This window comes from Miscanthus floridulus, chromosome 3, assembly GCF_019320115.1.
Source record: "Miscanthus floridulus cultivar M001 chromosome 3, ASM1932011v1, whole genome shotgun sequence".
In the NCBI taxonomy this organism is placed as follows: Eukaryota; Viridiplantae; Streptophyta; class Magnoliopsida; order Poales; family Poaceae; genus Miscanthus; species Miscanthus floridulus.
Genome location: NC_089582.1, coordinates 125,783,754 through 125,798,804, shown reverse-complemented (window position 1 = coordinate 125,798,804; position 15,051 = coordinate 125,783,754). Strand labels below are relative to the sequence as shown.

At 41.7% G+C, this 15,051-nt stretch overlaps 1 long non-coding RNA gene across 1 annotated transcript; it reads right to left on the bottom strand.

Annotated features, from left to right (window-relative positions):
- Nucleotides 1–975: 975 nt before the first annotated feature.
- Nucleotides 976–2,469, bottom strand: LOC136546817 (uncharacterized). Its single transcript, XR_010781433.1, has 3 exons — nt 2,433–2,469; nt 1,109–1,176; nt 976–1,013 (listed from the first exon to the last, which is right to left on the bottom strand). It is a non-coding gene; the product is annotated as an uncharacterized lncRNA (long non-coding RNA).
- Nucleotides 2,470–15,051: the final 12,582 nt, after the last annotated feature.

Genomic DNA, 15,051 nt, shown 5'->3' with positions numbered 1-15,051 from the left:
GGTGAACAATAAAACAGGCAGCACATATTGCATGGGACATGGAGGTTGTCCAGACAACATCTAAATGTTCCAGGAGGTAAAGCCACGGTGCGACGATAGGTGTCTTACATAATTATACATACAAAGTGCCAGGGCCAGGTTGGCAATGAAACATAGTCTGAGAGGCAGCCTAATACAACATGCTGGACGTGGTTAAAACCATAGCAGCGCATGCTTAGGTAGAAGACCGAAGGAAGGGGCGCCAGCTTTACGGATCTTGGCAGCTTCAGTGGAGGTGCCAGCTCCGATCTGACTCTGAGAGTTTGCATGTATAGATGTTAGTGTGAATAATCTGAGAGTTTGCATGTATAGATGTTAGTGTGTATCATGTTAGTGGAAGCGCACAGCTAGAAAAGCAGAGGTGTAGCTGCTGATGTACCTCGGGGTAGGTAGAAAGGCTCGTAAGAGGAAACGCTAGCCCTCGTTTAGTTGCCCGGAATCAGCAGTGGCAAAATCACTGTACGGCACTGTAGTGCTCTGTAGCATTTCGTTTGTATTTAATAATAATTGTCCAATCATTGACTAATTAGCCTCAAAACATTCGTCTCGTAAAGTACAATCAAACTGTGCAATTAGTTTTTGATTTCATCAACATTTAGTACTCCATGCATGTATCGCAAGTTTGATGTGACGGAGAATCTTCTTTTTACATAGTGCCAAAGTTTGGATTTTGGGGTAACTAAGGGCTTGTTTAGTTGGCGAAATTTTTGGCGAAATGGTACTGTAGTACTTTCGTTGTTATTTAACAATTAGTGTCCAATCATAGTCTAATTAGGCTTAAAAGATTCGTCTCGTGAATTTCGTCTAAACTGTGTAATTAGTTTTATTTTTTATTTATATTTAATGCTTCATGCATGCGTCCAAAGATTCGATGTGACGAAAAATCTTAAAAAAATTTACAAAATTTTAGAAACTAAACACTACCTAAACACACCCGGAGGAAGAGCTGTTGTCCGATGCATATCCGTGGTATCCTGCACGTTCAAGCCTTCTATTAGCTGCAAGTCATACAGAAGCATTATGACTAAACAGCTAAGACATCAAACGATTAATGTGTTATGAATAGTACCTCACTACCTCTATGCTGCCAAGCACAGGCTTCTTGAAGCACTTCCCTGTCGTAGCCAAATTCCTCGGCTAATTCAAATAGTGGATGAAACAGCAGTGAAGATAAGGCAATAGAAAAAGGCAGTAATGAAATATGTTGTCAGTGCAATCAAAAGTGGAATATATGATTATCACATGTGTCAAAGGATGCAACAGAACCAGCTGAGCCAAAGTTAACTGGATTGGCATGGACCTCGTTCTCTACAAACGCTGGTGCCTCAGAATAGTTGTAGGTTGCCATCGTGACAGGAAACACCACGTTGGTCACCCCGTGCGGGCCTGTGTATTGTAAACCGACCTCACCAGACTTTGGGATAGAGTCTTTGTTGAGTGCGTATGCATCGACACGGCATACGCCTCTAGACTCGTTGAAGTTATGAGCCTGGATGCCGCAGTGGCGCTCAAGCAAGGGTCCTAAGGCACTTGGATTGATTGTATGGGGCGGAAAGCCATCAATGTCTATAGCTACCTTGTATGCCAGTTGACAGTTCTGGCGCCATATCGGTTTGACCACCTGACAAGCAGCGTGTTGAAATCCTTGCCATAGAGGACTTGGGACGATGCAACAAGGTCTCTCTCATGGCTGGAGGCAAACCGAATCACAAAATCGGAGCGGAAGCGTGTTATGGCAACAGGCAAGAGGCATCGGATCCAAACTGGTTCTCGATAGCAAGCCGGACATCGCTAATGCTAGGATTTGCAGTGTTTGGGTTGACATCTAAAGCAACTACTGCGTTGACAAGCTGTGCCTCTACTGCTTCTGTCGTGGCGTTTGGCTGGATGACAGAAAGTCCAGGAAAACCACGGCCGGTCTATTTTTTCCAAACAACAGTAAAGTTCTGAGATAGGAACGTCATAGTTATGTAGCTATATATCTACTCCCTCTGTCCAAATTTAATTGCACGTTTACAGTTTAAAAAAAATCCCAAAATAAAGGGATTCGATGAGGAGCAGTGCTGGTCTCTGTACGTACAATCTGTGCTAGCGTAAATGCCACTCTGGAACCATCGATGGAGAAAATAAAAAAAAACCTTGAATGCTCAATTACGTGGAATGCTCTCCACCACTCGTTTGCTGGCTCCAGGCGGCAGCCGCACCAACTGCACTGCCAATCTTCGTATGGCAAGAAATGACAGCTACACTTTTTAGGGGCAGAAATGTAATTTCACATCTACAATATTTTTTCATTTGAATCCTAAACGTGCTTTTATTGTTGGACTGAGAGAGTACTCTCTAACTAAGAACGGAGCATTGTCAGTAGACCAAAACTAAGTAAAGTAATATACCATCTGGTGGGGTTCTTTGAGGAGATCTGTCGGAAAGAACAACAGTGTGGTTGGAGAGTATGTGCTAGGAAGACGAAGGCAGGCAAATGGAAGATTACCTCAGTGAAGCAACCACATGTTTGTGCCACTGCTGAGGCAGAAGAGAACCATCTGCAGCTCAATTCTAGGTTCATTGAAAGGCAGTTATGCCCCGTGGTGAAGCATATGCCAACCATTACGGTGTCCGCGTTGGTTGAGATCATCTTCCAACGGTACAATTACTATGTCAAGTATGGAAAAGCATGGAGGGCAAAGCAGCATGCACTGGAAATAATATTTGGAAATTGGGAAAAAACTTATGAGCGCCTCCCTGTAATGTTGAACGCAATGAGGGCTGTAAATCCTGGGATGCACTTCGAGTATTTACCTAAGAAGGGTGAAACAAGGAATGGTAGCCAGGTATTTGGAAGGGCCTTTTGGGCGTTCGGGCAGAGCATCGAAGCATTCAAGCATTGCAGGCCCGTCGTCTCAATTGACGGGACCTTTCTTACAGGGAAATTTGAAGGCACAATGCTTGTTTGTATTGGGACAGATGCAGAAGACCAGCTTGTGCCATTGGCCTTTGTGATTGTTCGGAAGGAGGACACGGATAGTTGGTGTTGGTTTCTCATGCTAGTAAGACAAGTGGTAATTGGTCTGGAACGTGATGTTTGTGTGATATCCGATAGGCATGCTGGCATTTTGAATGCCGTAGAACAAGAGATTCCTGGTTACGGCCAAATACATCACCGGTGGTGCACCAGACACCTTGCTCAGAATCTTATAAGGCGTGATCACACAAAGGACAACTTCAAATTATTTGAGAAGGTTTGCAGACAGTAAGAGGTTCAATTATTCAAAGACAAGCTAGATGCCCTGAAGTTAGCCACAAATGTTGATGGTAGGCAATTCTTGAGCGAGTTGATGGCGTCGAAGGATAAGTGGTCACTTGCATATGACACCGGAGGTTGGAGATGGGGCTTCATGACTAGTAACATGGCAGAGATGTTCAATAGCCTTCTAAGAGGTTGTCGTGGTCTGCCTGTGACTGCTATTGCCTCATTCACCTTCTACAAGTTGAATGCTTGGTTCGTTTCGAGGAAGAAGCATGCGAGGTCTCTATGGACAGCAGGCAAAGCTTGGCCACTTTTAGCATCTCAGGAACTAGCTTTCTCAAAGAAAAAGTCTAAACGACAGAAGGGTTCATATTTCGATCCGATCAACCATGGATATGAGATTCTAGAGGGTGGTGGAACTAACATTGGTGGTGAAAACCGGGGTGCTCGAAAACATAAAGTAGTGATCAATGAGAACAAGTGTACGTGTGGAAAACCGACCATATACCATAGGCCTTGCTCCCACATGATTACAGCCTGTCGCCTTAGATGTGTTGACGCTGAGGTCCCTCCCCGTATGGCCGCGGAGTTCTTTTTGAGGAACCTAATGAGCACCTGGAATCCTCAGTTCGAGCCATTTCTTGATGAGAGTCAATGGCCTACTTATGATGGCCCCAAGTATGTGGCTGATCTTGGTTTACTCTGGAAGAGTAGAGGACCTAGGCGGCGTAAGCGGTTCAGGATGGACATGGACCAAGCCACGAAAGGTAGATCAACCATGAGTAAGGTTGGGACATATTTTGTAGAGGACACCCAAAAGAGCCGTTGCTCTGGTTGCCATAAGACGGGCCACAATAAGAGAAAATGTCCTGAACTACTTAGACAACAGGTATCCACCAAGCTAGCTACTTGAATTGCTTTGTGTAATAGTGCATTGGTTTACTTTTGTTTTTTTATTGTTATGTTACTTCGTACCACATATACATGCTTTAACTTATACTAATGCTTTGGCATTCCTTATGTTGCAGAATGGATCGGTTCCCCCTTCTTGATCCAAGGTTCGATGAGCACCACCGGGCTCGGAGGATCGAGAACAGAGAGGTATATGCAATAATTCGTATGAAACAGTGCATTGTTCATCTTTTGCTCTATAGTCCATGCTCTTTATAAAGTGATATGAACTAATACTTTTTCATGCTTGTCTTTTTTTGTAGGTTTTGAATGTGCTGAGGCCAATGACACATGAGGCCTCTACGACCATGGTCTACGACAAGAGGTACACGCCCCTCCTAAAGCTAGCGAACCTTGCTACCGTTGCTCGTGTTTGTCGTCGAGGCACGCCACCTTTCAACCCAGTGACGCTGACGGCGTTGATAGATCGGTGGTGTCCGGAGACACACAGCTTTCACCTACCGTGCGGGGAGATGACGGTCACTCTCAAGGACGTTGCCATGATCCTTGGAGTCAAAATCCGAGGATTCCCAGTGACAGGAGACATGGAGTCTGAAGGATGGCAACAGCTGGTTGAGCACTTCTTGGGACATCCCCTAGCAGTAGTTGAGGCTGGCAAGAAACAACGCAGCAGTGGGGTGTCCCTGAGGTGGCTTCGTCAGCAGTTTTGGGAGTGCCCTCCCTGAGGTGGCTTCGTCAGCAGTTTTGGGAGTGCCCACCCAACGTAGACGCTTAGACCGTGACATACTACTGTTGGGCCTACATCCTGCACATGTTTGGTACGGTTCTCTTTCCTGACGGCACTGGAGACACGATGTCCTAGATGTACATCCCGTGCCTTTGGAATTGGGAGGATGCCGGCAATAGGAGTTAGGGCTCGGCTATACTTGCCTTCCTGTACCGTCAGCTTTGCGAGGCTTGCCACCGTCCTGGAGGCGTGCATGCTACAATGTCAGGGTGCATCACACTATTGCAGGTAATAAAGCAAAGTTGTACAAGTTTCCACTACAATTCAATGTTTTTTCTTAACAAAAGTGATTAACATGCAAGTTTCCACTCTTTTTTGCAGATTTGGATGTGGGAGAGGCTTTTAGTTGGGAGACCGCATCAGCTTGATCCCCCACAACCTTGGTTTCTACAAGGAGACGTAGTTGTCGCCCCTACCGTGGCACACCTCTACGAGCGAGCCCACGGAACTTACCACGTGTCATGCCACGCGTACATCAGCTTCACCAATGAGCTGGACACCCTTTTGCCACAGCATGTAAGTTTCCCACCCTTTTGGCCTAATCAAGGATATGTGCACAAATTGAGCATCGACTAGTTGATGACGACGTTGTGTACAGGTTCAATGGCGCCCATATCGGCGGAGGCAAGTCACGGATCTCAACTTGAGCTCCTTGTGCATGGCAGACGAGGACGTCTGGACGATGAGGACCCCCCTTATTTGTTTCTATGCAGCGGAGTACCATCTCCCTCACCGTGTAGCACGGCAGTTTGGTAGGCTGCAGCCTTCTCCGCCCGAGGATTTCTCCACCGGTTGGCAGCTCCACAAGTACGTAACATGCAATATTTTGTTCGTTTCACATGAATGAATCATTGAGTAGGCCTTCATATTGCCGCTATGGTGTAAAATTTACAGGTTCAACAGACAAAAAATAAGAAGATCACCAACTGGTAGCTAGAGCACTAGCGCTACATTGATGAGTGGACGTTGATGGAGCAGAACAACATGGGCATCCACGTCGTCCATCGTGACAAGGCATTCGATGATTACCTTGTTTGGCTTGGTCAACGAACAAGGCTTCAATTGAGGCCCGCTTGGACGGAGAAAGACATTGCTGACATTGCGAGCGAGGATGAGGACAACAACCCATATGACCAAGCTACCCGAGAAGGCAGGCAAGTTGAGATCGCCCCTGTGTTAGCCAGAGCTATAAGTGATACAACTATTTCCATCTCTGAGGTCTTTACTGTGATGGAGACTTAAATTCTTGTTTTTGTTGCATAGAGCACGGAGATAATGAGGACAGTGGCCGAGCAGGAAGGGCATTGATGATTCCTGTGGGCGATCCCAAATAAGCTTTTCATTACAAACCCTAAGCAAATTTGAATCCCAACAAACATAAAATTTAACTCAATGATTATAAATCAGAACATATACAACAACAACAACAACCATACATTTGGGTCATTCAATCATTTAAACCACCATACATTGCATGAATGACATGAACATGAACTAAACCTATAATGCCAAGTTCAAAAAAAAACACAAACAACCGAATCTAAATGGATGAAATGAAAGAGGGGAAAGAGAAGTACCTTGGCAAAACGTTCTACTCATAAAAAATTGAAATCTAATGACCAACAAATAACTAAAATACATACTAACCCTAATGAACAACAAATAACTAACCCTAATGATACCTACAATAAACAAAGAACCCTAATGACCAAAATAACTAGAAACCAAACTAACCTAACATGTTCAGTACATAAAATAGTTAAACAACAATGCACTCAATCAACCTAAGCCATACATTTTACAAATGCAAATACACATATACCAAAACACCATACACCCATGATTCCACATGATTAGAGACAATGCAAGCACATCTACGCGGATAGATTAGAGGAGGGGAGGGACCATTACCTCGAGGAAGCTTCGGGAGATGAGATCTGGGCACCTAGGGTCGCATTTGGGGGCTAGGGCTTCGTGGGGGCCGTGGGGGGAGAAGAAGGGAGCCTGCCGGCGCTTTCAGAATGGAGGGAGGAAGAAGAAGGGGGCCGCGGCGCGACTTCAAGAGTCCAGACCTCGGAGTTGAGTCGGGCCGCGCCGAGTCTGGTGGCTCGGCATTAAGTGACCCTGCGCCGAGCTATTGGGCCACGAAGCGTTGTTGGGCCACCTGGGCCGCGCGCCGGATGATGCCAATAGCTCGGTGTGTAGTCCCGCCGCGCCGAGGTTGGGACTGTGGCGTTGGCTGACACAACGCCGACGTGTCGGACCCCATGCGCCACCGTGGCGCCGTCGACCCGGGTCGTCCGTGACGTGGCAAGACCTTGGCGTTGTGTCAGTCGAAGCCGACCCTCATACCTTGGCGTCATGTTCTAATACGCCTAAAAATGGTCTATTTTCAGAAAACATTTTGGCATAAGTCTTTTTGTAAAAAATATTTTCAAAAGGGATCAAATTGCAAAAATTTCACATTTGCATACAACAAGCGGGGACATGTGCGGGGAGGGATGTTTCAGGAAGGGTCGATAGACGGTCATAGAAAATGGAGACTTTTCCCGGTGTGCCATTATAAAATATCATAATTCTATGTGTGCCTCTGAAAAAATTCAGCAATCTTCAGCGCCACTACTCTAACTTTTTCGTGTCCTCCATGCCACTTCCGTCAGTTTGGGCTCTAACGCCGTCAACTGCAGGTGTGAAAAGACGAAAATGTCCTTAAGTTCAAATATGTTATTAATTTTTTTTGAGCATCTTAACGACTTCAAATGAAAAAACTCAAAACTAGACAGTTGTAGATCTCGTCGAGATCTATAATTTTCATATATATTTTTTTATTTAATTCCGCAAAAAAATGATTTTTTAAGATATATTAATCATATCAAATTATATTTTTTTGCGGAATTAAATGAAAATAATTTTTATATGAAAATTATAGATCTCGACGAGATCTACAACTTTCTAGTTTTGAGTTTTTTCATTTGAAGTTGTTAAGATGCTCAAAAAAAATTAATAACATATTTGAACTTAAGGACATTTTTGTCTTTTTACACCTGCAGTTTGACAGCGTTAGAGTCCAAACTGACGGAAGTGGCATGGAGAACACGAAAAAGTTAGACTAGTGATGTTGAAGACAGCTGAATTTTTTCAGAAGAACACAAAAAATTACGATCTTTTATAATAACGTCATAAAAAGTCTCTAGAAAATGAGGAGAAAGGGACGGCTGCGAGAGCGAGTAGACCCACCCGTGGCGCTCGGGAGAACAGAAGGGAAGACGGAGAGAAGAGCCGGGCGACTTCTTTATTGACGCCGTGTCGCGGTCTGTGCAGCAGACGAAAGTGGAACGGAGTGGGCAGCCGCTCCCGAGCGCTCTAGGACGTTGATCTGAGGGCCGCTGGTATCTCTGATGGTGGGACCTCCTGGCTAGATTGGGCGTAGTTGAAGGGGGTGGTATGGACGCTGGGAGAGAAGCAATTTTGCTAGGGAGTGGACGGCCTGTCGCTGCCACTGGGCGCGGCGTCCCTGAAGCAATGGTTGCTCGACAACGGCCTGAGCCGGCCATGGCGGATGGACAAGCGCGGTTAGGCGAGGACGGTAGAGCGGCGGTGGGAGCAAAAAGAAATGGACACGCTTTCTCCGTTTTCGTGGTAGGTAACAAGAAGTGGATCCTAATACACGACAAGATGTTAACCCGCTCTTTCAAGCAGCGCAAAATCAGAGTCCAGGACGTCACAAACGACTGGATACCTCCCAAGCAAGCTGTAGGTCACAAAAGCAGGTCCCATGTGCACTAATGTTTCTACGAGAATGCTAAAAAAAGCTAATAACATAGCTAGCTAGAGTTGCTCAGCAAAATAACAGCGTAGGCCAGTGAAAGTGCTTCAGGTGCATCCTATTTGTTGGGAGAGCTCTGAGCTTGTTTGGGAAGGAGTGGCACGTCGTCGGTCGAAGCTCGAAGAAGAGAGAGGAACTCTGCACGCAGCTTCGTCAAGGAATTTGACAGGCTGAAGAGAACCGATGCCGGATCTGGCTTCCTGCTGCTAGGAATCATCTCCCTCCGTCTTCGTTTTCCTGGGGATGCCTCCTGCTTGGCAGGAAGGAGCGGAAGCATGGCTGAAGCCTCCTGACTAGGCCCTACTCCTGACACACGGACGCAAACGAGCACAAGAACTCACGAAGCTGCATATCTTTTGCACCAATTTCATTCTTTAGCTTGTTAGCTTTGTCTTCGCATGTGCTAGAGCGAAACACCTCGCGCTTTAGTTCTGAAACACGTTTGGGCCTCGATCGAATTTTATTCTATGTCTCATCAGATGTTTGACCCATGTATGGAGTATTAAATATAAACTAAAAAATAACTAATTATATAGATTGTAACTAATTTACTAGACGAATTTTTAAACCTAATTAATCCATGATTTGACAATGTGGTGTTACAGTAAATATATGCTAATGATGGGTTAATTAGGCTTAATAAATTCGTCTCATAATTAGTCTCCATCTGTGTAATTAGTTTTATAATTAACTCATGTTTAGTCCTCCTAATTAATATCCGAACGTCTGATGTGACATGCACTAAAATTTAGTCCGTGAAACCCAGCACCTCTTAGCATTATAGTCATCTATCTTGACTCGTTTTTCATTTTCAAGGTACTTTAGTACAGTGTGGTATGCGTTCTCAATTGATAGGTTCTTTGTAAGGGCAGGATTTCCAGAAAACTCTTTTGTTTCCCAATCATAAGATTCTCTCGCCAACATATTGCCAATGGCCAGCTCGGTGACGTACATGCCTTCATCAACATGCGTTGTTCTCTCTGACTGGATAGTGAGCTTGAGTTCTTTTGCAGCTAGAGCAAACATCTCTCTCCTGCTCATCCTAAGAACCTTTGGAACCTGCAAGCATAGTGTTGTAAAACGACGTCTATACGCGAACGGACGTCTACAGACGAACCGACGTTTCTTTACGAGTGATCTCATCCATTAAGCATAAGATTAGCGGATAGAATTAGACAGTTAATTTTGTTCCAAAGGGCATGTCTTTTGGGAACAGTCGTGTCCCTTCGTGACACCTCTCCACTTGTATAAATATATTTTCGAGATCAATGAAAACAACAGTTCTCCCAAATCTTGTTCATTTACATTCACGCTTTAACACGTTATCAGCACGAATGGACACGACTGTATGGCTAGCTCTCACATAGTAATATGAACAACACATGTCAATAATTTTGTCCAAATGCCAATTATGATTGGTCACAATTTTATCTCTAGGACTTTATGTCTACCTGAGAATAGAATTATGTTGTTCCCCAAATATCCTCCATATTGTGTTTTTGCGATTGCTCGCAACTTACCATAGGTATTTTGAATTAATTCCAAAAATCACTTCAGGTCTAAGTGTATGATAAACTCTTATTGAGGAATCATCATTAGCATCGTAGTGATGCTCTATCATTTGAAGTAACATTGAATTTTTAGAATCATGACAAGCTCGATGGCATGTAATAATGCCATCCAAAAAACTTTAATGGTAAGATTTAAGGCAACAAAGAAGTAGCAGCCCCGTGCATTCCTTAGGGTCAAGTCATTTCCCAAATATGACAAAATCATACTTTGTCCCAATTGTGGATGTTATAGCCACACAACTTAGAAATGTCATGCCTTGAAACATTTAATTGATCGGTATTACAAATCTATTGGACACAAATATCCGGCTCAACAATAAAGATATGAAGCAGGTTTCAATCTTCAACCTGACACCACCAGGAAGGCCAGTTGTTCACAACAAGTTTCATGAAGAAACCAAGTAGCAACCAAACACTTAATTAGTAAGTGGGTCTTACGAGCATGGAGAGCACGATCATCGAATTTACTTCGCTTGATCCATTTTGGGACCAAAATTTGTCTCTCATTTACAAACATACCTAGTATCTACGTCCCATTTTGGTGTTGTAATATAAAATGTTGTCATCAATTTTAATTAAATATCACAATAATGTGCCATCACATTTGATATTCCATTAATTAACTTGTATGTAATCTATATATCTGCAAAGAATGTCATTATATTCTTCATGCTATATATAGATTTATACGAGAGTCAATCCAAATACAAAGAGGAATTTTGCCTAGTGGATAATTGCACCACAAACTCTATATATAGGGAAGCAAAATATTCCTAAACTCTTACATAGAGACAAGGAAATATTTTGTTAATCGCTTGACGCAATGTCATGATAGTGGGCTTTGGTCGTGCTACTATCATACTCTATATTGGTACTCAAATAATAATCATGAATCCATTCTTGTATTCTGATTCCATAATGTACCCAGTTAAAATTATAGAGATATTCGTCAATGTGGTTTTCATATGAAAACTCTAAGATGACAACTAAGATGAGTATTTTCTCTTAACAACGGATATGGCAATACTTAAACAAAACATCCTCAGTTCGATTTGACTATACATACATAACCTGTATCCAATGTTGCATACAAATAATTCTCTCTCTTGATGTCAATAAGACTTGGCACATTTGCCTTGGTTATTCAACTATAGAGATAACTTGAGAATTATTGTCAATTCTATTGGTCGTAACATCAATATGAGCCACTACATTTCTTGAAGAAATTCAAGAACATACATGTGACTCTATTTATCATTTTATGGACCATAAAGATACTATGTAATGCACATTTATACATCTATAATATAGTCCCAGGTGTGTCTCTCAGTCAAGAGAACCATCATTATACCAAACTCATTGCTCGAAATCTTTAATTTAGAGCAAATTATCCTAGATGCGGGATCAAATCCATTTTATATGGAACAGTTTGGTTTTGGGGTACTATATATCAAGTACCTTATGTCCATACCAATAATGATTTTTATTGAGTCTCTTATTGAGAATCAAATTGCATGACATATTAAAATAGAATTGTAATTTACCAGAACTAAGTTATTTTCATGCGGCCTTACACACCGCATTGTTAATTCAAATTCATCAAACTGCACTTATACAACTCCCTCTGTTGCGGTATGTACGTGAAACTTTGGCCGCGGCCAAACATTTCCCATCTGCGCATCGAGTATGTTTTCACATACCCATATCACCACCCCAACATACCAATGGGATTAGGGATCCTAAGAGGTAACTCTGCAGGGGATTTATAAATTGCCTGTATGTTGATCACATTTGAGGATAATTGCAGGTATTAGGGGGAGGTTTATACCACATTAAGAATGACAGGAATCAAAAGAGCAATCCTCACATCCACGTACCAAAAATTCTAAACCTAATCGTTTAGAATATCTTATATTTGCATCATATTGTAAAAAACCTGTTAGAAACATTTACTGATAATAAGGGTGTCACAAAATTTTCTTATCCTACTTATAATGCGCCCAAAAGAATGGAGGTACCAATTAAAACCATTCAACTCCCACTTCCTAAGAAGAGGGGGAGAAGTACGGCCGCTCCTAAGGATAATGCTCCAAGTAAACGTCCGAGGATATCGAGGACAATATTCTCCAAATCAGTAAATCCAAGCCAACCTTAAGTTGGTAGACACCCAAAATGGATGAGCATCCAAAACCCGGATCAAAATCCACCCAGATCAACGGTGCACTCAAATTCTGATCCTGGGACATTGTAACACCCTGACTCCATATGGGTAATGACTCGGAGTCCAAAAAGAATAACATTTTCACATGCTATATTGATTTTAAGAATCGAATCAATCATTTAAAGACTACAAATTATCGCGACATATACTCCTCTAAGATTGCTTTTTTACCTTACTAGATCCAGACCAAAAGTCCTAGGCAGAGTGTCTTCACACTTAAATTTGGTCAAACTAAAATATGGCAATTAAGGAGATTGCTCTTGTTCAATGATGAGAAGTATTACCACGTAATATCTTTTCTAACAGAGTTTCTTTTCAGAAGCAAGGTGGTGAACAATGAGAGCTTGTAGCATATGGTTTCACGTAGAGACCCAGTATAGCATACCCCATGGTATGTGTGAAAAATGAAGTTTTTCAAATTCAATAATTGGCAGATCAAATGAATTTGATAAATTCAGATGTATAAGTCCCAATGGACTTTATATTCTGAATCCAAATATAAATCGCAACATACATTGTGTATAATTAAGCATGATTGCGTATATTGGTTATTTTGATATCATCATGATACAGAAATAATTATGCAATCATTTGAGATACAATTTTCATCATGTGGATTCAAGATGGAGGATTTGGGTAAGACCAAATATTGCCTAGGCTTACAACTTGAGCACCGTCCTTCAGAGATTTTAGTGCATCAATCAGCCTATATCCAGAAAATATTGAAGAAATTCAATATAGACAAATCATATCATAACAAAACTCTGATAGTTGTTCATTCTTTAGAAATAGAAAAGGCTCCATTTAGACCACGAGATATTGGAGAACAGATATTGGAACCAAGGTTTCATATCTTAGTGTCATTGGAGCACTTATGTATCTTACAAATTGCACCAGGCCTAATATCACATTTGCAGTGAACATACTAGTTAGATATAGTGCAAATCCAACTCACCGTCATTAAACGGGAGCGAAGCATATCCTCAGATAACTTAGTGACACAAATGATCTTGGTTTATCCTTTAAGAGAAATTATGATCCCAATATGATTGGATACACGGATGCTGGTTACTTATCTGGTCCCTATTCCAAACTGGACTTGTATTCTTACATGGAGGTACAACTATTTCATAAAGTCTTCTAAATAGACTCTGACGGTGACCTCTACTAGTCATTCTGAAATTATTGATCTATACGAGGCATCACATGAATGTGTATGACTTCGTATAATGATTAACCACATATAACAGACATGTGGTATTAGTTCGATTAAATCACCTATAATTATCTATGAAGATAATTTCACTTATGTTACATAGATGCAAACATGTTACATAAAGAGTAATGTCGCTAAGGACATTGTCCCTAAACTGTTTTATCCCCATAAGTTACAAGAAAGCGGGAAAATAAACATCTTGCAAATCACCGCATGCGATAATCTCGCTGAACTATTTACTAAGTCCTTACCAACTTCTATGTTTCAAAAATTTCTACATAAGATTGGTATGCGACGACTTTGAAATTTGCAAGAATCAGGGGGAGATATCTCCTAGATGCTGACCTGTACGAGTATCATATTATACTCTTTTCTTTCATAAGTTTTACTCATAAGGTTTATTGTCAAAGTTTTTAATGAGGTAATATTAACATAAGCATGTGTCATATTTTCTATTTTTTCCATCAGAGTTTTTATGAGAAATATCAAAAACACATATTACCCTCACAACTCATTCATGGTTTTTTTCCTGAAAAGCTTTTTCATGTGAGTTATCCAAGAGGCAATACTAATAATATGTCGTCACATTTTCTCCTAATTTTTCCACTAAGTTTTTATAGGAGTTTTAGCGACATATCACTTTATATTGCTCCTCATATTTTTCCTGAAAGTTTTTTGGGGGAGTTATCTTTATGTCGTATCTCCAATATTTTTCCCATTAGGGTTTTTAATGGGATACCAATGACATAGTGGTTTATTTAAATCACAAATAAATATGCTATTTTCTTCTTATTTTCCAATAAGATTTAAAGGAGTTTTTATGGCATATCATATATTCCTCAGATTTTTTTTCATAGGATTTTTCGAGAAATTTCAGCTTACAGCTGCATTGATGTCAAGGAAGATTCGATCAAAGGGTAGTGTTGTAAAACGACACCTATACGCGAACGGACATCTACAGACGAACATACGTCTCTTCACGAGTTATCTCATCCATCAAGCACATGATTAGTGGATACGATTAGATAATTAATTTTGTTCCAAAGGGCATGTCTTTTGAGAACAGTCGTGTCCCTTCTTGACGCCCCTCCACTTGTATAAATATATTTCCGAGATTATGAAAACAACAGTTCTCCCAAAACTTATTCATTTACATTCACGCTTTAACACATAGTAAGGGGTGGCAGTACAGTTAAACAAGAGATGAGCTGGGACAGAGCGGTCGACCAAAG